The sequence below is a fragment of the Schistocerca cancellata genome, chromosome 3 (assembly GCF_023864275.1).
Source record: "Schistocerca cancellata isolate TAMUIC-IGC-003103 chromosome 3, iqSchCanc2.1, whole genome shotgun sequence".
In the NCBI taxonomy this organism is placed as follows: domain Eukaryota; kingdom Metazoa; phylum Arthropoda; class Insecta; order Orthoptera; family Acrididae; genus Schistocerca; species Schistocerca cancellata.
This window is the reverse complement of record NC_064628.1, coordinates 172,161,139-172,184,784: the sequence shown is the minus strand read 5'-3', so window position 1 is coordinate 172,184,784 and position 23,646 is coordinate 172,161,139. Positions and strand designations below refer to the sequence as shown.

The window sequence follows — 23,646 nt, the reverse complement described above, 5'->3', positions numbered from 1 at the left end:
AGAAATTTTGAATATTGCCCTTTTTGTTAAGGTCCTCAGGTCAAGCAATAGTGTATCACTCATTGTTGATAGGGCACATCGTTTACCTGTCCTATGACTAAGGTATTTTCTTTTGTTTAGACATAAAAACTATTTTTGCATTTTATGTACATTATACATATTTCCTTGTTTCTTTGCCCTTTTTGGACTTATCACTACTCAGAATGTAAGTACCACTAATTATAGGCGCTACGAATTACGTGTGACTGTTATCGTGTTGTTTTGCTTCTCTTCACAAAAATTTAAACTATAGACTACAGTCAACATCGTTCTTGTAGTCACGTTTATATTCACACGACTCTGTTTTTTTTTTTTTTTTTTTTGCACTTCATTTCTAGTCTCAAACGATATATATACAAAATAGTACATATTCATATCTATTAAAAGAAAAAAAAGAGAAAAGTATCCCTGAATGAGTGCAAGTAACTTATCTTTCGTGGATTACAAGTTGGAAGGACTTGAATCAAAAAATGGCTCAAATGGCTCTGGGCACTATGGGACTTAACATCTATGGTCATCAGTCCCCTAGAACTACTTAAACGTAACTAACCCAAGGACATCTCACAACACCCAGTCATCACGAGGCAGAGAAAATCCCTGATCCCGCCGGGAATCGAACCTGGGAACCCGGGCGCGGAAGCGAGAACGCTACCGCACGACCACGAGCTGCGGACGGACTTGAATATTCTGAGTCTTTTCTTGTATTGATGTGCATTTCAAAATTCTATCTCTAATTTGGCTTGTATTTTCAAACTTCTACTTCTCCCTCCAATCGCTCCCAAAACCTTACTATTGCTAACAGGCAATATTGGTACCCGTTTTGCTTTAGTGATCTGTCTAAATAAGTCCATAGAAATCACATTAATTTCAGATCCAGTATCAAATATTGCGTTCACTGAAATACCTTCGATTAATATTTTAAGGGCAGGTTTTAGAACTGCCGGATGATTGGTGTTGTATTTAGTGTCCTCGTTATACAATTCATTTCTCATGTCAGTGCCATCATTGTACCTTAACATTTTTAAACTTAAATCAGAATCGTCCCTATCTCGCCCACCCGCCAGCACTTCGGGACTTAATGCGGTGGTAATTTGTTTCCCGCTGGCTGAGAAATCGGCCGCATTTCGGTATCATTTTTTTATCGATTACTATTGGTGGTGGATGCTGTCGCCAATTTTGATTTATCGGGTTTTGTGTCTGGGTATTCTGTCTCCCTTGATTTCTGTTTTGTGTCGTTTCGTTATTATTGTAGTATCCTGGAGTGAACCTACGTTCCTGCCTCCTATCCGCAGCGCCTCGTTCCCACCGGCCTGTTCTACCGTAGCCATACGCGTTGTTCTTGTCTTGGCTTTGGTACGCCGAGCTGGGTTCTCTGCCAGCCGGCTCGCGATGCCGAATATTTCCATTCCTCCACGACTGTCTGTGATTTACAGATTTTGCCCGCACATCCTCCTGCATCAAATCAATTGCATCTAGGATGGGCATAAACTCGTCAATGTTTGCGTCTGGGGCGTGAATTAATTTTTCGCGTATATCAATAGGCATATTACTCTTAAGAATGCGCAACAAATCTTTATGCGAAATTGGCTCGTCCCAGTATATCGTTTTACTCAGATACTTCTCGAAATTCTTTCGGAGCGTTCCTTTGCTATATCTTAACTGTTCGGGGTTCAATACAGCCTCACGAAGTCGTTGCTGTACCCCTAAAGACCAATATTTCGCGAGAAACCTTTTTTCAAACTCGTCATATCTGGAACATTTTTCAATGACTTCAGTGGCCCACAAGGCCACATCATTTAACATGAATCCACTTACGTAGCGCATCTTTTGTAATTCCGTCCATTTTGTGGGTAACAAGCTACGAAAAGAACGAATAGATACTACTGGATGCACCCCACTCATGTCAGGTGAGAATGACTGACCCCTCCTCTGTTTGATAATGCTTTCCTCCGTAATGACATTTACATAAGGTGTCGTAGCCCCCGGTAATGAATATGATTCCTGATCCCGAGTTACCTCAGAATTTACTTCGGTGGCTTACCCCCGCTTTTGTGTACTAGCATCTACTACGTTCTCTCCACGTGTCGGTGTTGAAACATCACTCTTGACTACCTCTTTAATATCGGTAAGCCCATTGCTAAATATGTTTAATTGCTCATTTACTCCCCTTCGCCACTGAGATAATTCGTGAGTAATTTGCATTTTTACTTCAGAAATCTGAGCAGTTGGGTCTATCGATTGTCTTTCTTGTTCTTTTGAAATGGAATTTACGGCTTCCTTTACCCGAGAATCTATTTCTACAGATATTTCCGTATGCATTAATGACAATTCGTCGAGTGTCATAGACAACTGATTTACTCTGACCTCGAGAGCGCCTTGATTTCCTTTTAACTGTTTTACATCTGAATTTAAATCTCTGACCGCGTCCTCGTGTTCACGTCTGAGATTTATTATTTCTTGAGCCATTTGTGTTTGATTTTGAGAAATTTGCCCTAACTTACGAGACATTTCGCCTACTTGTGCCGACACTGATTCCTGACTTTTATGTATGTCATCTACTCGTATCGACAGGGCTTCCTGATTTTTATTCACTCACCTACTTGAAGAAATATAGCGGAGATTGTACTCGTCATGATTCGTAATTGCTTTTGTATACTGGGAAGATTTTCAGCAGCTAATTCCTCAGTCTCACTAGTCTCCAATTGTACTGCACCTACTTCCTTTAAATCCATGATTACACACGTCAATTTCAAATCTTATGCTAGTCGTCACACGAAATACGGATAAATATTCAGGGACACATGTCCCTCACGCTTACGCGATGGCCTGTTTTGATTACACTTGGCCGTGGTTCCAGTTATCTACAGCACTACCCGCTACGCTACGTACCGTAGGAAAGGAAAATTGTTCACTAAGTATCGGTTGGAAACTACTCACTACACTTGGGTGTTCTACAGGACAAAATAAATTATGTTGCTCATCAAATACCTCGTTTAACCAGCTGAACCGTTGATTTTGAAGAATCCATTTATAATTACAATTGCTCATTCACTCGTTTACATGAAAAAGAAAACAGACATAGATTATCAGAATGCCAGTTTTTATCAGAAAAATAGAAATATAGATATAACTCCTATTTTGATGAATAAATTGGGAACTTACTATAGAAATAGGCTTAAGCGAAATCCCTCCGGTGCCTCCAGTGTGACATATATATATATAAATTTTCGGTGCCTACAGTGTCACGTTGAAACCTTCCCGTCTCCTCTATACCTCTTGTGTTATTGATAACCTTCCCTTTTACAACAAATTATGTAACCTTTTCTTAGGATTTCTATCTCTTGCTTAATAATAACAAATGAAATCTTCCCTTTGAAATTTATTCTCTTTCTCTATCTTCGCATACAAATTTAATTGCTGCTTATTAAAAGTGATTTTATGATTATTTCGACGAAACATAGAATGTGTCGTCGTCGTGGCCCTCAGTCGTTATCTGCAATAACACAAAACTCTTCCTTGCCTTTTTTACTGTTAGTGGATCGCCATCTGACTGCTACATCGAACTGCGACATAAATATACTTACTCTGTTTTACTATACTCTATTAGCTGCTGGTGGGCTTTCATAATAAGTGGCTGTATTTATTACCAAAGCTGACGTTATTCTTTAATAGCAAAGCTGATGTTATTCTATAATTAATTTGACTGAAATTACGTAATTCATAGTTAAACTTTTTCTTGACAACAATAAAATTTTGCAAAGTTTTACGTTGATGGTTTTTGGGATGGATTATAATTAGAAATGCAATATTGCTGGCAAAAGTTAATTATATTCTGAATGAAATGATTTTACGAACGTTCAAATGGGACTTACTTTTTACAATAATCTTACAACTAGCAATGCGCAAACATACCTTCTGTAGTCTTGAGTTTCTCAAAAACTTAATTCAGTAATATAGTTCCTTTTATTATAATAGTTAGCTGATGTCTCTGTACGTCCGTTTATAATCTCTTGTAATTCATAGCTAGTGGCTGGCAGGCACAACGCTCCTCTCAACCTCTCGCTTCAGACCTGCTACCGACTCACTTCACTTCTTGCTTACTACTGACTTCCTGCGAACGGTAAGGTGCGGTTTCTCCTGCCAACAATGCTTTCTGGTGCAGACAATCCCTGCTACCATTACAAAATGTATCACTGCGCGGTCTTTCCCACTCTTTTCTTAAAATGTATCCATACGTGGTCTCTCCCACCCTTTTTAAAGTTATATCAATTTGCGGTCTCTCTTGTCAACAATACTTTGGTGCAGACATTCCTTGCTACCACAATTATTTTCAACATGACAAATGTTAATTATTCCTACTTAATCCTATTAATAAAATATCAACATCTTTCATAAACTGTGGTTTGACAATAAACAATAGAAATATACACGTCTTACATATCCCTGCTACCACAATTATTTCCAACACGACAAATATTAATTATTCCTACTTAATTATATTAATAAAATATAAACATCTTTCAGAAATTGTGGTTTGACAATAAACAATAGAAATATACACGTCTTACAACGTCTTTCAGTCTCACACAAATTTTTATTTTTAAAGGGGATCACTTAAGACTATTTCCATGAGTTCGCCCCTCAAATTTCTCCCTCATATCACAAAATTTTCGTCTGATATAGTACAAACTGAAAAAATAAATTCCTTTTAAAGCACAGTTTCTTATATAATTTATATCCAAAACCTTACACCTGTGTCACAGAACAACTCCTACATCGACAATACTTTACACAAGTTTAAGGGAAGAAATTTTTCCGATAATTATTATTACAGTATTTAAAGAACATCAAAATATGAACACGCTGAAATGAACAAACATTACATGAGACTATGTTAATCAATTTAACTGTACAAAGCTAAGGAGCATATTATTAGCAAAATGAGAAATGTGCAAAAGTGAAATGCCAAAACGAGCATTTGTCAATTGGGAGTAAATCAGAACAATCAGAATGGCTGAAATAGAGCACAATAACATGAGCCATAAACGAGTAAGAGCTAAGCAACTGAGCAAATAAGAGAATAGGCAAAAATGAGATGCCAACAAAATGAGAGCTGGCCGAACTCCGTCGACACTTATATAGGGTTGCGCTCGTGGCGGCTCCTTGCGGCCCGTACGCAACACGCGCGCCTGCAATTGCAATGACCGCGCGGCTGCTACGGTCGCAGGTTCGAACCCTGCCTCGGGCATGGATGTGTGTGATGTCCTTAGGTTAGTTAGGTTTAAGTAGTTCTAAGTTCTAGGGGACTGATGACCACAGATGTTAAGTCCCATAGTGCTCAGAGCCATTTTTTTTTCAATTGCAATGCACTCTTAGCGCTCGCGGCGTCGTCTAGCGGCCCGTACGCAAGTTGTGCGATTGCTGTCGCAGGTCGATCCTTCATCTATGATGTTACATCGTCCGGCGCTTGCGTAATTACGCACCTGCCTTGCTTGACAATGGCCCAGGCCATAGCTGACTACCTGGCCGCCCATCGCACCAGACACTCCTCCTCAGCCACTGCTAGATATTCAGACGAAGTGAAAGTAGATGTCTCGAGACTTTGCCCAGTTCTTGCCGTGTATAATGGATTCTCTCGGTCACACCAGTGCCCTGCTGACTCTCAGTTTAATTCTCTTGGCGGTCGCAGAGTCTGTATAATGAGTAAACTTGGCAGACTTGGCGTAACTTTTAGAAAGCCGGACCACGCTCTCCAGGGTGCCTTCGGGGGCTCGGAACTAGTGGCCTCCCTTCTCCATCCCTCCCCCCCCCCCCTCGATCCTCTTACTGCGGCTCATCAAGACACAGCTAACTCACAGAGATACGGGCGTGCAAGCTACTACACAAGATACAGCCAATTTTTAGGATAGGGGTTGATGACTCGATCCTTGCCATAACTGATGTTACACATAATTAGCATTAAACTTTTTTTATCGGTTAAAATGTGAACTCTGTCTGGGATAAATCAAATTAACCGTAGTAAAATATGAGACGAGTCAGTCCACCATTGAACAGAAGCATTTGACAGTATTTTTAAATGTTCAATTCATCCATTTTTATATGTTTTAAAAACTAATTACGTATTATCTTGGTCAGAAGAGCAGTTCTATCCGCAGCAAGCTCACATCTTAACGGGGAAATGAAATGAGAACAAAGAAAAAATTTATTTTTGACAGTATTTAGCTAACAGAGTCCACCAGACGATCCTGAAGAGCATCTCAGCAGTGGAGTGGAAACGTCTACTGTGGAAAAGAAATTTGATGAAGAACATGACGCCGTCTAACGCCCTAGGACATGAACATTTCATTATCAGTGACAACAGCCATCAAAGCCTACAGACATGCAAAGAATAAGGGACCATAATTTCAATACTTAAAGAAACTAGACGTCATTTCAATCATATTAATAAACATGACGCCACTCCCACTTCTCAACGCTGACTTCGAGATAATAAACAAAGCTATTGCATGCCGTTTGTCCACAGTTCCTGGAAAATCAATATCGTAAATACTGACTGACTATAGAGAAATAATATGTTTAGTTAAGTGACAGCAGCGAAAACGTAGAATTAATTACCTTGGAGCTAGCCCTAGCGTTCTTTCAGATAAGTCATTGTTACTTGTTGAAAACAATGAGGAAGAAGGGTTTAACTCAAGAATTTTGAGAAATTAATACCAATGTGAGCTCAAGCGTGATGATCAATGGCAGAAACAGATTTCAATTGGCACGATCTGTAAGAGAAGGTAGCCCTTATCAATGGTGCCATGTATTATCGCTGTGGAACATGTTTTTTAATTAGAAAAAGAACTCTTAGGGGCAGACAGATTGTATACAGCGAGCTTGCTGACGACATGGGTCTTATCATGAAAGCAGATCAAATAAAACAATTGAAAGAGATCACCAAAATATTTTCCCCATATTCTGAAGAAGAATGAAACGAAATACAAAACTTTTGGACGGGAAACTGCAACAAATTTCTATCACAGCACAAGATAAAAGTGGTAAAAAAGGTCAAATAGTGAGGAATATAATTCAACAAAGGCTATTATAGTACCGATTAAAGTGAAAATTCTTATACGGAAAGTATAAGTACTGCTTTGGAAAAAAAACGGATGTAGAGATTAGGACCACATACAGAAAGATAATGTTCCGACTTATACATTCCAACGAAAGCATATTACTTGTCCAGTATACTGCCATCAGTGCCGAAAACCAGCAATGGGATCAGGACAGCAGTGTGTTAATTTCTGCGAAGGGGAAAAATTTTTAGGATCAGGCTAAACACATCAGTCTTCCAAGGAGGAACAGAAGTTATTGTTGTGGTAGTCTTCAGACGGAAGACTGGTTTGATGCAGCTCTCCATGCTACTCTATCCTGTGCAGGTCCCTCATATCGGAATAAGTAAAGTAACCTTCATCCATCTGAACAACCTCACTGTATTCATTTCTCGATCTACCTCTACAGTTTTTAATCCCCATGTATCCCTCCAACACTAAATGGATGATTTCTTTATTCTCAAAATATGCTCTATCAACCCACCCCTTCCCCTAGTTAAATTGTGCCAAAAATTTATTTTCTTCTCTTAGTACCTCCTCATTAGTTACTCGATCTACCCATCTAAACTTTAGCACTCTTCTGTAGCAAACCGTTTCAAAGGTTTCTCTTCTCTTCCTGTCTGAAGTGCTTATCGTCCATGTTTCACTAGCATACTAGGCTACACTCCAGGCAAAACATCAAAGAAGACTAACACATAAATTTATATTCGATGTTAAACAGTTTCTTTTCTTCAGAAGGGCGCTCTTATCACTGTCAGTATACATCATCTGTACTTCGTTCTTCATTATTTATTTTATTGCCCAAATAACAGAACTCATCTACAGCTCCAAGTGTCTCATTTACTAATCTAATTCCCTCAGCATTACCCGATTTGATATGACTACATTACATTATCGTTGTTGTGCTTTTGTTGATGTTCATCTTATGTCCTCCTTTCAAAACATGTCAATTCCGTTCAAGTACTCTTCCAAGTCTTTTGATTCCTTTCATCTGAATACCTCAATGTCTTTATCTCTTACCCCTTTCCTTTGGTTTCCTTTAATATTTGGTCAACTTGTAGAACAAATAACAACGGAGCAGGCTGCAACCATGTTTCGCCTCCCTCTCTATCACTGCTTCACTTTCATGCCATTTGACTCTTATAACCGCCGTCTTATTTCTGTAAAAGTTATAAATAACTTTTTGCTACCAGTATTTTACCCCTGTTGCCTTCAGAATTTCAGAGTATGTATTCCAGTCAACAATGTCAACAGCTTTCTCTAATCTACAAATGTTGTAAACATAGGTTTACTTTTCTTCAGTCTATCTTGTAAAATAAGTCGTAGGTTCTATATTAACTCGCACTTTCCTACATTGATTTCACCGAGCTCAACTTCTACCTATTTTTCCGTTCTTCTACAAATAATTCCAGTCAGTATACTGCAGCCACCAATTATTAAACTTATGGTTCGGTAACGGTCACATCTGTCAGCACCTGCTTTCTTTGGAAATGGAATTATTACATTCTTCTTGAAGTCTGAGAGCATTTCGCCCGTCTCAAAAATTTTGCAGCCCTAGTGGAATAGCGTCATGGTTGGCTCTTACAAGGATATCAGTAGTTCTGGTAGAATGTAGTCGACTCCGGTGGCCTTGTTACGACTTAGGTCTTTCAGTGCCCTGTTAAATTCTTCTCGCAGTATCATATCTCCCATCTCATCTTCATCTACTTCCTCATACATTTCTATAATATTGTCTTCAAGTTCGTTTTATTTCTGTAGTGCCACTATACGTTCCTTGAGCGTTTCAGTTTTCCCTTCTTTGCTTACTACTTGTGTTCCATCTCTGAGCTATTGGTATTCATTCAGCTGTTTCTCTTTCCTCCAAAGGGCTCCTCAATTTTCCTACAGGGGCGTGTCTGTCTTTGCCCTGGTTTTTCTGGCTTCTACAGCTTCATTTGCTCCATTTTAATATCCTCTCGTTTCATCAGTTACATTCAATATCTTCTTCGATATCGAAGGATTTTTACTGGACCTTGTGTTTCTACGTATTTCATCCTGTGCTGCCTTCACTATTTCTTCTCTCAAAGCTGCCCACTGGTCTTCTACTGTATTCTTTTCCCGTGTTTCAGTAAATTTTTGCCAAATGCTCTCTCTGAAACTCAACAACCTCTGATTCTTTCAATTTAACCACGTCCCATCTCCTTAATTTTCTACCTATTTGCAGTTTCTTCAGTTTCAGTCTACAGTTCATAACCAATTCGGACTGTTTTAGTTTTATTTCTAGACCATACCCTCGTAGACATATTATAGAATCAGGTATATCTTCTGAAGAAGGTTCAATTACTTTGCACGTCAACAGCATGTTAAGTTATTTGAGATACGTTCAGAAAATTTGACGGTCTATGCAATTAAAGCAGCAAGATCTGGAGGTCTGAGACGGGACTCCCTGCTCAGCTACCGCGGTTACTTGAACAACATAAACTGCTGACACCAGCGTATTATGATACATTGACTACAGTTACTTGAAAGAGGTGGACAAAACAAGAAACTACATCGCAGATGAGACCTGGAGGGCCCTGATGCGTCAGCAACACGTTAATAAAACCGAGACCAAATGACAAAAAGCTGAATGAAATAAGCGGGTGTGTCACATACCTATGTTAGAAGTATATTGTATAAGTCAATAAATTACTTGATACCAACAAATTCCAAACTGTAAGTCTATGTTACACCGCCAATTGTTCGGACTAATCAATGAGGACATGAAAGAACATTAAATCATTTCCAACACATCTGCAGAAATATGGAACTGGATAAAAGGTGGCTATGTTGTTGTCTTCAGTCCGAAGACTTGCTTGACACTGGTCTTTCCTGTGGAAGTCTCACCATCTATGCGTAACTGCAACCTACACCCTTCTGAAAATGCTTACTTTACCCAATCGTTGGTCCCCTTCTACAGTTTACAACCTCCCCTCCTCTCCTCACCAATTCCTCCCGTTACCAAACTGGCGATTCCTTCACGCCAAAATGTATGCTATATACCGAGCTCCTAGTCACTGTATTTTTCCTCCCCATTATAGTTCACTACGCTGTCATTAGTTATTCAATGTAATCTGTAGCATCACGTTTCAAAAGGTGCTACACTCTTCTTGTCTTAACAGTTTATAATCTGTGTTTCACTTCCGTACAAATACCTTCAGAAAAGACTTCTTGAATCAAAATTTATATTCGATGTTAGCAAACTTCACTCTTTCAGAAACGCTTTTCCTACTATTGCCAGTCTCCATTTAATATCTTCTCCAACCAAGACAACAGGACTCGTATACTATACAGGGTGGACCATTGATGGTGACCGGGCCAAATATCTCGTGAAATAAGCGTCAAACGAAAAAACTACAAAGGACGAAACTCGTCTAGCTTGAAGGGGGAAACCAGATGGCGCTATGGTTGGCCAATTAGATAGCGCTGCCATAGGTCGAACGGATATCAACTGCGTTTTTTAAAATAGGAACCCCCATTTTTTGTTACATATTCGTGTAGTACGTAAAGAAATATGAATGTTTTAGTTCTTGTAGTTTTTTCGTTTGATGCGTATTTCGTGAGATATTTGGCCCGGTCACTATCAATGGACTACTGGAGGGTCTTAGAGGGACCTTTTGTCATTTCATTCACGCATGTGGAAACAGGAGGGCTGAAACTGCATAAGCATCCTTTGGTGCATCAGATCACGTTGAAACTTCGTCGAATGGCTTTTAACGGTTCCTAATGGTTCCAACCCAGACACGAGAGCAAAAACTGTGGTCGCGCTGCACTCCAAAAGGGGCGCGGTCACGTTCAATGGAGATCCAGACCCAACGTGTCCTTAAAGAAGGGTTGGGAAGTCCTCCGGTGTCAGCAGTGTAGCAGTGTCAAGCAGTGTAGCAGTGTCAAATGTTGTCAAGAATGTTGTCCCTTCTGTGAACAATCGTTGTCGACCGCGAAATATGTGGGGATCAACGCCCCAATGCAAAGGGTGTTTTCATCGGCGTCTTTTATGCCACTACTTGAGGCCTATTCCTGTCCATTCTGAGCGGCAGTGTGACTGAAATGCTTTTCTCGGCCACCCATAAGAAAATGATTTCAACGCTAAATGTCGGGGATCTCACGTCCATCGCAGAGACATCAAACGAACGGGTTAAACGTGTATAAGATGGGACGACCTTCTCATCGTGTAACAGATCCACGTCGGCGCTGGGCAGAATTGTGGTGAAATCTGGCGTCAGTGTGACATCATTATCCCACCTTACACGTCACATGAACTTCTGAGCTCTGGCCATTTTTTTTTCGTATGTATCGACACCCAACAGTTTTTGCCAGACGTTGACGTCTCAGGGCGCCTCGTTTTTGCATCATTACAGAGGAAGGTTGTAGCCACCTTTGAGCCAAATATGAAATATCTGCGTCGTACTGGGAGACAATTACGGGGTTTCGAAAAAGTAATCCTGTAACTATTTTGCGCAGTGTATAGTAAGGATAAAACCCATAATAATTTCGCTGCTGACTACTTCATTTCACTTATTTCTTTCAGTCGAATTAAAATGAAACCTCAGCAGTTTGACCGAGAAAGGTGGCGCAGTGCTTAGTACAATGGACCCGCATTTGGGAGGACCGTGGTTTAAACCCATGTCAGGCCATCCAGATTTAGGTTTCCGTGATTTCCCTAAATCGTTCCAGGCTAATGCCGGAACGGTTCATTCGAAAGGTCACGTCTGATTTTACTTCCAGATCCTTTACACAGTCAAAGACTGTGCTCCTTCTCTAATTACCTTGGGGTCGACGGGACCTGAAACCCAAATGTTCCTTCCTCTCTTTTTCAGCAGTTTGCGTAGACAAGGAATGATACTCGCGATTAAAGTGTGTACAATTTTCACCGTGTTCAAGCCACTTCTTTAAACATGACGCGCCTAACGCACCAAGACGAGTTAACTCGTGGATATCGCCACAAAAACCTTCAAAGCCATATTTGCGATAAAAGTTACCAGGAACATCATATACAGTTTAGTGATGCAGTGCCTATAACTTTAACAAAATTAATGGTGAACGAATACTTGCACTTCAGGTGTTAAAGATCTTCACTACGAGGTGTACCAATCAAGCATACACATTTCCCTCGTTTAGCTATGAAATACGCCATGCACTGCACCTTGCCCTAAATTTCAATGAAAGAGCTGTCTCATGGAATATTTGGTCGTGTAGGGTGTTAATGTCACTGCATGTTCGGATTTTCAGAGGCTTTGTCGCTACGGTAGCCTCATTCATATTCAGATTCCATGCATGATGGCACTCGAATTCCGCTGTTATGTCCACGTTCTCGGTAACGGCCACGGTCACCGTGTTTCACAGAAGGAACCTTTTACCCCCCATTTATGGTGAAATACCATATCGCTGTAGTAGATCCTAATAACATTACCGTAATTTCAGCTATAACAGATACAGGACAAGCTGTGAGCATGCTGTTAGTGCAGGAGAAACACACCATTACAAGTAGGATCTTTCTTTTCACTGAAAGAAATGTAGGTTGCACACACTGTCGTTTCTGTCTATCAACGAAAGTTCTGCACTACCCTTCGTTTAGTTATAAATTAAAGGGGCGTCTGCAATCGAAAATATGTAGCAGTGATAATCACCAATGGTAGATTCAACCTTTGGGAAAAACACGATTTGCGTCAGCCAACTTAGTACTATAAACAATAACTACTAAATGTATACTAAGATGCTATCTGTTCTTTCGGACATGTCCGAAAGAACGGATACCATCTTAGTATATCAATAGTTAAGGCTCACCGGCCACTTGACCATCTTCTTCTTCTGTGCCAATGCACAAACAGAGCCCGAACTCTTACGGAAATCGGCAACGCGCCGCGAGTAATGAGTATAGTGGGCGGGGGCACTACGAATGTAGTGCGGGACAATAGGTTGAGAATGTGGGTTTCGCGGGAGGCGTGCCAGAGATAAATCCCTGCAGTCGCGGTCTCCTCTGTGTCCTCGGTGGCTCAGATGGATAGAGCTTCTGCCATGTAAGCAGGAGACCCCGGGTTCGAGTCCCGGTCGGGGCACAAATTTTCATCTGTCTCCGTTGACGTATGTCAACGCCTGTAAGCAGCGAAAGGTGTTCATTTCATTGTAACTACAAAATGCTCTCAAGACATTCAGTAAATTTAGGGAAGAACAGGAGGCAGTACCACAGGGAAAATATACCTTTGCAGCTAAGCTTATTGTGTCTGTCGTTGTCTCAGTCTCCCTGCGTAGCACAGTGGTAACGTGTTTGCTTACCATGCAGCCCGCCTGTGTTCGACACGAGCCAGATTGGAGATTCCCCCCCCCCCCCCTCGTACACTGGATGTTGTGTTGTCCTTATCATCTTCATCTCATTATCACCGACACCCATGTCGCCCAATGTGGCGTCATGTGAAATAAAACTCGCAATCTGGTGGCCGGACGTCCCCGCATGGGGTCTCTCGGCCATTTCATTTTTTCTTGTTTTCTTTTTCAGATTTACAACGTCCACCATCAAGAGAATATGTCCGTTTCCTTCGTTATCATTTATAAGCTACCTGTGCCTCCGGTAGCTGCGTGTCGTCGAATCCGACTAAAAGGTGGTTGTCTAAAGTATGCCGTTTTAAATGACATGGTTCACACCAGATTGACAGTTCAGACAGTCTAATTGCACTTTGATACTGAATAATCTAGGGTTTATGCCCAGATTGTGTCTCATCTATCATAATTTACGCACAGATAATGTCTAGCTACAAACTAAACCGGTTGATGTCGTATAACGCGATCTTTCGAATGCAGTAAACTGACATTGAAGTGCCACAAAATTTTACGTATGACAAACGGATAATTAACACACTCACTATTTAAATTCTTAAACCACTGTCCTTGAAATCTACTAGTCAAATCAAACTAAAACCGATGTGCACAGTAAGCACAATTTCGAAATAACACAGTTCACAGTGTGATACCATTGTTTCAGTACTAAATTATGGAGATTGGTACAGTCCATGATACTAATTACACATTCCCGGTTCAATTAATCTTTTACAACAGTCACTGAATTTTCAAATAATATCCCAGACACGAAATTTCAGATGAATTGCTATATTTTTTTCCAGCTTGTAAATTAATGCTATCTCGCCCTTGGTACATATTTGGACATGTATCTTATCATTCCATAACCTTGCACAGATTGATTCTCCATGACTTCTGAGGAGCTTCTTTCATAAGATCGCAATAACTGTAGCTAAAGTTAGCTATTGTTGTTCGATACATTTTTATAAGTCACAATTAAACATAGTCTAACAAGCGTGAGATTGGTTCCGATCTACTGTACCTTCCCACCACAGCTGCGCAAGGACGCTCTGTGAGAATTTGCGTTGAAGGTAGGAAGACACCAGCTCACCATGCAGAGTTCAGAAGACTGCATCAGTACGGACAGTGACGTAATCAGACAATGATCTCAATGTCAGTTCCACTACCCTCCCTGTAAACGCAACGTTATCACTAACAGAAATTATTGTACGGGTTCAGGCGCAACTATATGTTAGCAAAAAAATGAATATCTCAGATTTTCGTTATTAAGGTTTATTTTTTACTTTATAACATATCAATCATAATTGTAATACTTACAGGATGCTACAATATTGATATTGGTTGTTCACAACTGTGAAGCGAAATTCCTACCTATTCTAAGGTTCTTTAATAGTAAGATGGTTGATGACCATGCCTGGGGGCCAATAAAACACGAAAATTAAATACGTTGGGGGCCATGGATATCAATTAAGCTAAAATGCACAATTAAAATACCAAAAAGTGAATTGGGTCTCAGTAGGGTATGTAAATATCACAGCCAAAACAATTGCTTAAATAAAACATTTCAATGACTTCAGAGTATAAAGCAATCTGTAGTGGATGATTAATCGTTTTCGTTGGATCGGATATATCGCGTGTTTTCCTTCCAATTAAGCTCGACAAACGTGAATATGTTTAACTACAGGTCATGTTTGAATGTACCGCAAAAAAGGAGAGACGGAGACGACCGCAGTTCTCAATGTCAATTGAATATCACTTGCTGGCGTAGCGCGAGCGTGCGTGTTTACCTTTCGTTGGCGGTGGCAGTGGCTGCTGTCGGCGGGAGCTGTGAACCGGAGAATCTATTCTAAATCTCTCTCGACTGTTAAACACGTCTGATACATTTCCTACGTCTTCTCCTACTGGAAAAACATTGTACACACACTTGGTAAATTAGGATTACTCATGATAAAAACTGAGTGAAATCACGCTCGTTGGCTAATTTGATGCTCTAAATAAGCTCCGGATGACAGAGGATACTATCAAAAAATTGTAACACCGTATGGAAAGTCACCGCTGCATATGATCCTTTGGCTATTGAGTAAACAATAATAAGTTAATTTTACAACAGAATTACCTTTCAGAAGCACGTTTGATTTATGGTATTTGAGACGTCGCTCCATTCGAGTGTGTGTGAACGTCTCGATACGCAGGTTAGGGCTGCAGCAAAATTAAGTTGGACAAAGCTGAAAAGATGTATGTGGATGGCGACGAAATGTTTCTCAAAGAGCTTGATGATATCGCAGTGTAGAATGGTGATTTGTACTTGTTGTCTGCCACACATTCTCCGTCTCAAAACGTAATAAGTGTAGAGAAATGAAATTTCGGCTTTCGTCTTGAAAGGCGGATATAAGATGAACATCAACCAAAGCAAAACGAGGATAATGGAATGTAGTCAAATTAAGTCGGGTGATGCTGAGGGAATTAGATTAGGAAATGAGACACTTAAAGTAGTAAAGGAGTTTTGCTATTTGGGGAGCAAATTAACTGATGATGGTGGAAGTAGAGAGGATATAAAATGTAGACTGGCAATGACAAGGAAAGCGTTTCTGAACAACAGAAATTTGTTAACATCGAGTATAGATTTAAGTGTCAGGAAGTCGTTTCTAAAAGTATTTGTATGGAGTGTAGCTATGTATGGAAGTGAAACATGGACGATAAATAGTTTTGACAAGAAGAGAATAGAAGCTTTTGAAATGCAATGCTACAGAAGAATGCTGAACATTAGATGGGTAGATCACATAATTAATGAGGAGGTATTGAATAGAATTGGGGAGAAGAGGAGTTTGTGGTACAACTTGACAAGAAGAAGGGACCGGTTGGTAGGACATGTTCTGAGGCATCAGGGGATCACCAATTTAGCATTGGAGGGCAGCGTGGAGGGTAAAAATCTTAGAGGGAGACCAAGAGATGAATACACTAAGCAGATTCAGAAGGATGTAGGTTGCAGTAAGTACTGGGAGATGAAGAAGATTGCACAGGATAGAGTAGCATGGAGAGCTGCGTCAAACCAGTCTGAGGACTGAAGACCACAACAACAACAATGAAATTTCGGGACTACATACTGTTGGTAACATATTTAAATGATTAGCATTGTAAGCGCGGGGGGGCATTGCAAATGTGAAATACTGGTATATTAATAATCAGTGGAAGCCTCTGAATGTTGAAGGCAAGCATCAGACGTGCATGCAATTGGTTGTACAGGTGCCGGATGTCAGTTTGTGGGATGGAGTTCCATGCCCGACGCTACTGGTCAGTTAATATAGAAACGGTTATTGCTGTCTGTGGATGACGCTGGAGTTGTTGTCTGTTTATGTTCTACACGTGCTCGACTGGGGACAGATCTGGCGATCGAGCAGGCCAGGGCAACTTGTAGACACACTGAAAAGCATGTTTGTCTACAACAACAGTATGTGGACGAAGGTTGTCCTCTGGTTCAAATGGCTCTGAGCACTATGGGACTCAACTGCTGTGGTCATAAGTCCCCTAGAACTTAGAACTACTTAAACCTAACTAACCTAAAGACATCACACACATCCATGCCCGAGGCAGGATTCGAACCTGCGACCGTAGTGGTCGCGCGGTTCCAGACTGGAGCGCCCTGAACCGCTCGGCCACTCCGGCCGGCTTGTCCTCTGGGAAGACACCCCCTTGAAAGCTGCTTATGAATGACAGCACGACAGGCAAATCACCAGACTGATCTACAGTCAGGGTGCGAGGGACAACCACGGGAGTACTCCTGCTGCCATACGGAATCACGTCCCAGACCATAACTCCACGTGTAGGTCCAGGATGTCTAGCATGAAGTCAGGTTGGTTGCAGGTCCTTAGCTGGCCCTCTCCTAACCAACACACGGCCATCTCTGGCACTGAGGCGGAACCAGCTCTCACCAGAAAACACAGCAGATACGCAACCTGCCCTCCAGTAAGCTCTCGTTTCTTACCACTGGAGTCGCAAATGGTGGCGGTTTGGGGTCAGTGGAATGTACGCAACAGGGCGTCTGGCTCTGAGATGTCTGTGAAGTAACCGATCTCTAACAGTTCGCTGTGCCAGTGTGGTGCCAACTGCTGCTCAAGTTACAGACTCAGAAACGTGCGCCAGAGCCCCACATCAGACACGATGGTCTTCCCTCTCGGTAGTACCTCGTGGCCGTCTTCTAGCGACTGTACATTCTCGTGACAGCAGCTGCCAGCAATGACGTACAGTAGCTACATTCTCGTCAAGTCCTACTGCAGTATTGCAGAATGAATGTTCAGCATCTCGAAGTCCTATTACAGGACCACGTTAAAACTCAGTAAGGTGTTGATAATGACGTCTTCGTCGGCTTAAAGGCATTCTTGACGAACATGAACTCACCACGTCCAGTCACAAAGGTAACTAACGCTCATGTCCGTTACAGCATATGTTTAAAGTAAACATGATTTTTACCCTCATAGTGCCGCAACTGGCGCCATTTTATGCGACTGATGTGAAATCTGAACAGGCATCATCTTTTAGATGTAGAAACACGCCTACCAGCTTTCGTTTATGTCACACGATACCTTCCTAGTGTTGCAATTTTTTCCCGTCATTGAAATAAAGAAATTTTTACTTAAATAGTTTTTCTCTTTAGCTCGTATATATCATTATAGTTTGGTATCTTCAAGGACAGACATAATATTCATTAGGCAATAATTACAACATTCATCGCTTTGTGTCTCCTATACGATTCTGACGAAGAATCCTCGTCTCCTAGATTGTGGAAACGAAATCAAACAATCTTCTAGAGAGCAGTTGATTTTCGTACATATTACTTTGATTTCTGCTGTATTTGAAACAATGCATGGGTGAAGTGACCTGCACTGCAGCCATCTGCGCTGTTGACCCTGCTGTCTGCAGATGAGTAGTGGGCTTGACGTCTGCTGCTGCGACGACTCAGCCAAGTTTCAGCGAACACAGCAGAGACTTTGCAAGAGTCAACAACTTTAGAACAAGCAGAACAACTTTCACGTAGTTAGGTACTTGTGAGAGCACACAAACTGCCCATAAAACCCGGAACTCTACGCTAATCTACGTGGTAAGATCTCTTTATCTCGAATTCACAACGGCGAGGTAATTAATGTGCTAGTACGTAATATAAAGATTTGGGCAAGTCGGATAACATTTAACGACTCCTTGCTTTGTTGATGCTGTATTAGTAATCTAAGGAATTAATGTTTAAGTAGGGTTCTAATTTGCAGCCTTAACCTTCCGATTTATGTCTTTCATGAACAATGTCAGGGCTTACACAAACTTACCGTCGATATTTTTTCAATTTGAGAAAGTGGTCTGCCTTGCAGTGACCAGCCTTGAAGGATACGTAAACAGTAACACGCAAGAGCTCTTCACGTGAAGGCCAGAGGCCAACAGTTCACGGAGGTAACCGTACTACGTAAAATTCTACCGCCAAATCGCTACGGTGGCCAACAAAAAACCAAAAACAATAAAATGTGAGAGTCAAATGGGGGGAACCGCGGCCTTCGTAAACACGTGCTGAAATGTTTCTCCAACGGATGCTTCATGCGGTGTTCCTCATTTGTTTCGAAATTCGGTGGTAACGTCTATAATACAAAGGAATACAGACTTTGCACCGCGAATCCGCGAAATTTGACCTCAAAAACGTTGCAGCGCTATGTATTACGTTCGGCTGGTAACTATTGGCAGTTTTAACGTACGTATAACAAACGGTTCTGTAGTGATAGACAGCGTGTCCGATTGGGCGCAGTTAACGTTGCGTCAGTTTCAGAGAGAACTTTGTTGCCTTCGAAATTACGCACCAATGTTGCTGTCTCGTAAACCGAATTTGGCTTAAAGTATTAGTCGAGGTTTTAAATGTGGTGTTAGTTTGTATTTTTGTAATGCATAGTGTGCCTGGAACATTAATTTGGTAATCAAACACGTATTATTATTATTATTTCTTTCCTTTCTCAGACGTTATGTCTGGTTAAAAATGGAAAGTGACGCGGACCTTGATCAAGCGTGGCTTCCTTTTAACTGTACGGTATATGTTACATTGCATTTAGAAACTTTCGGGTAATTGAACATGTATCAATAATTGCAGATTTCTGTAGTTGTATATATGCGTTTGGATGTAGCCGTATTGCGTTGATGTACTGGTGGGTATTGTGTGGTATGATTCCTGTAGTTGATAGTATAATTGGTATAATGTCAACATTATCCTGATGCCACATGTCCTTGACTTCATCAGCCAAACTGGATGTATTTTTCAATTTTTTCTCCTGTTTTCTTCTGTATATTTGTTGTATTGGGTATGGATATTTCGATTAGTTGTGTTAATTTCTTCTTTTTATTGGTGAGTATGATGTCAGGTTTGTTATGTGGTGTTGTTTTATCTGTTATAATGGTTCTGTTCCAGTATAATTTGTATTCATCATTCTCCAGTACATTTTGTGGTGCATACTTGTATGTGGGAACGTGTTGTTTTATTAGTTTATGTTGTATGGCAAGTTGTATTATTTTTGCTACATTGTCATGTCTTCTGGTGTATTCCGTATTTGCTAGTATTGTACATCCGCTTGTGATGTGATCTACTGTTTCTATTTGTTGTTTGCAAAGTCTGCATTTATCTGTTGTGGTATTGGGATCTTTAATAATATGCTTGCTGTAATATCTGGTGTTTATTGTTTGATCCTGTATTGAAATCATGAATGCTTCCGTCTCCCTGTATATATTGCCTTTTCTTAGTCATGTGTTGGATGCGTCTTGATCGGTGTGTGGCTGTGTTAGATGATACGGGTGCTTGCCATGTTTCCTTTTTCCAATTTACTTTCTTTGTATCTGTTGATGTTATGTGATCTAATGGGTTGTAGAAGTGGTTATGAAACTGCAATGGTGTAGCCGATGTATTTATATGAGTGATTGCTTTGTGTATTTTGCTAGTTTCTGCTCGTTCTATAAAGAATTTTCTTAAATTCTCTACCTGTCCATAATGTAGGTTTTTTATGTCGATAAATCCCCTTCCTCCTTCCTTTCTGCTTAATGTGAATCTTTCTGTTGCTGAATGTATGTGATGTATTCTATATTTGTGGCATTGTGATCGTGTAAGTGTATTATTATTATTATCAGGCGTTTAACATTAGTTGCTGGGTACATCTACATTTACATCTACATTGCAACTCCACAATCTACCTTACGGCCTGTGGCGTAGGATACCCCGTATCACTACTACGCATCTCCTTTTACTGCTCCACTAGCAAACGGAATGAGGGAAAAGCGACTGTGAGCGCTACTTTTTTCGTATCTTATCCTCGTCGTCATTACGCGCAACGTATGCTGGAAACAACAGAGTCGTTCTGCAGTCATCTTAAAATGCCTGTTCTCTAAATTTTCTCAATAGTGTTCCTCGAAAATAACGTCGCCTTCCCTCCAGGGACTTCCATTTGAGTTCCCGAAGCATCTCTGTAATACTTGCATGTAGGCTGAACCTACAGTAACAAATCTAGCGGTCCGCCTCTAAATTGCTTAGCCACGTAGGCAGATAGCGTTCAGAGCTGGAAAGAAAGCCAACGGGGATTCGGTATGTGTGCCAGGCTGCCTCATCAGAGATGTGGTCGCGGTCTTGCCTGCGGCTGTCGAGTATGCTGGGTGCTGTTCATTGCACGTTTTGGCTCACATCGGCACCAACGACGCCTGGTGCATGGTTTCTTAGGCCAGCCTTAGTTGAAACAGGCGGCTAGCGGAACTGATGAAAGCTGTTGGCCTCATGCGTGGGGTGTAAGCAAAGCTCGCAGTTTGCAGCATTGTTCCCAGAGTTGATAAAGGTCTATTGGTCTGCCACTTTTTCTTTCCAAGTATATACAAAGTACAAACATTCACGTGCACAGAATGAATGAAAGACAATGATTTTTATCAAATAAAATTTAAAAAAAATTTATTCATGCTCTTTGGAATATACAATATTTTTGGTCTTTCTGTCTTCTGTGTTCAGCTATTCCCTCGTGATCATGCAACATGCAACTGGACATGTGAAAAGCTACGTGCTCATCGCTTTGCCTATGCTCGCATATGTTGCATAATTTCACGTGTACGCTGCTGTCCAAAATTAAAGCAACAAACCGCTACTTCCCCATCCTTTGTGTAATTCCGATATAATGATACAAACTGTTAACAGATGTCCGTTCGACTGTGTTCTGCATGGAAATGGCCATGTTGGCGTTTGTAATACGGGGTAGTGTCTGCCGACTAGTCACACATCCACAATCGCTGTGTACAAAGTCACAGATGGTGCAGTATGGCACAGAGAAGACGCCGACCAGACTGTCTGCCGTGGAGGGTCATAGGAGGAATGGAAGCAGGGTAGTCCTAAACTGATGTGGCCCGATGGCTTAATGGGAGCCGGCAGCAGTGGCCGAGTGGTTCTAGGCGCTTCAGTCCGGAACCGCGCTGCTGCTACGGTCGCAGGTTCGAATCCTGCCTCTGACATGGATGTGTGTGATCTCCTTAGGTTAGTTAGGTTTAAGTGGTTCTAAGTCTATGGGACTGATGACCTCAGATGTTAAGTCCCATAGTGATTAGAGCCATTTGAGCTTAATGTACTCGTGGGGGCAGTTTATAGAGACCGAAACTGTATCCCGAAGACACGTGCACAGTTGATCACGTGTGACATCAGAAAAAGAAGACCGTTATTTGACTGTAAGGGTACGACGCTAGCGGCTTAGTACTGCTTAGAAGCTGGCATCTGACCTCGCAGCATCCACTGACGTGTTGTATCGAGGCAAAAGGTGTACAAAAGGCTTCGGCAGAGTGGCCCTTATTGTCGGAGACCTGCTGTATGACCGGTATCGAGGAGAATCCCCATTGGTGAGGGTACGGACTATGTTCATCACTCGAACACCTCTTTATGAAATTGTGTGAGTCAATCGCCAAGGTTTAGCTGCTATCAGGTATGGTGACGAGATCTTGGGACCTCACGTGCGGTTGTTGTTGTGGATCCAGATTTCGTATTGATGGACGATAACGCTCGACCTCATAAGAAGGGGATCAGTGTTTTCTAGAATATGAAAGATGATGCACACATGGCGTAGCCAGCACTCTCTTCCGATTTGAATCCCACAGAGCATTTCTGGACTGCACTAAGGAGACGGCTTGCATCACGTCAGTATCCACAAGTCACTCTCTAAGACTTGCGAGTAGGTCTGCAGGAATAAGGGGCGTTATTGCCTCAGCAAGAGATTAATGACATTAGTCACAGCATGCCCAGTCGTTGTCAGACCTGTGTTCCTGTCAGAGGAGGTCACATCCCGTACTCAGCCCATTAACCGGTTGTTGGCATGTTTGTGCAAATCAGTTAAATTGGAAAAAAAAGAAGAACGTTGCTGTCTACCGTCATGCGTGCTGCAGTTGTTTACGTTTTGTACTCTTTATGTTGTTTCTGCTTTACTGTCAACCCTTTACATTGTTTGTCGAAAAATAAACTCAATTTTGCAAAGATTTCCGTTTGTTGCTTTAATTTTGGATACCAGTGTATATACACAATGGCGGGAAATATTGATACATCCTTTTACACGTTCCTAATTAACTCAAGATCCATTGTAGCAACAGCACATATCGAGTACAGAAATGATTACATTTACAGATCAACAGTACAAGCGGTTCTTAGGTAAAAGGTACCGTTCCATTCTGAAATGCTCATATTAATGTGTGGTGTAGCCTTCACGGGTCACGGGTCACGGGTCAGTCGATCGTTCAAATGGCGAATACTGTCCTGGCATACGTTATTCCAAGCCTGCTCGACCTGTTCACGTAGTGTTGTAAGAGTCGTTGGTTGACGAGTCTCACGACTAACTTCTCGTCCTACGATGTCCCACTCGTGCTCAGTTGTTAACAAGTCCGGAGATTGTGGTGGCCAGGGAAGTTGCTGGACGTCTTGCAGAGCACGCTGAGTTTCAAGGGCACCTGTTGGAACAACACATCACCTTCCTGTTTCAAGAATAGCAAAAGAACGTATCGAACAATATTCTGCAGATATCGAGCAGTGGTTCCCTCCAGAAACACCGAACTTGAATGAGATTTGTAGCATACTTCACCCCAGACCTTAAGGCCTGGGTTGGGCCAGTGTGTCTTGGACGAATGCACTCTGCGAGACAGGGATCACAAAGTCTACGTC

At 41.4% G+C, this 23,646-nt stretch overlaps 1 protein-coding gene and 1 non-coding gene across 2 annotated transcripts in view; both read left to right on the top strand.

Moving 5' to 3' along the window:
- The window catches only part of LOC126174802 (luciferin sulfotransferase-like), a 380,096-nt gene that overhangs the window by 177,313 nt on the left and 179,137 nt on the right, over positions 1-23,646 (top strand). The window lies entirely within an intron of this gene.
- On the top strand, positions 13,134-13,207 carry Trnat-ugu (transfer RNA threonine (anticodon UGU)). Its single transcript has one exon. It is a non-coding gene; the product is annotated as a tRNA-Thr (tRNA).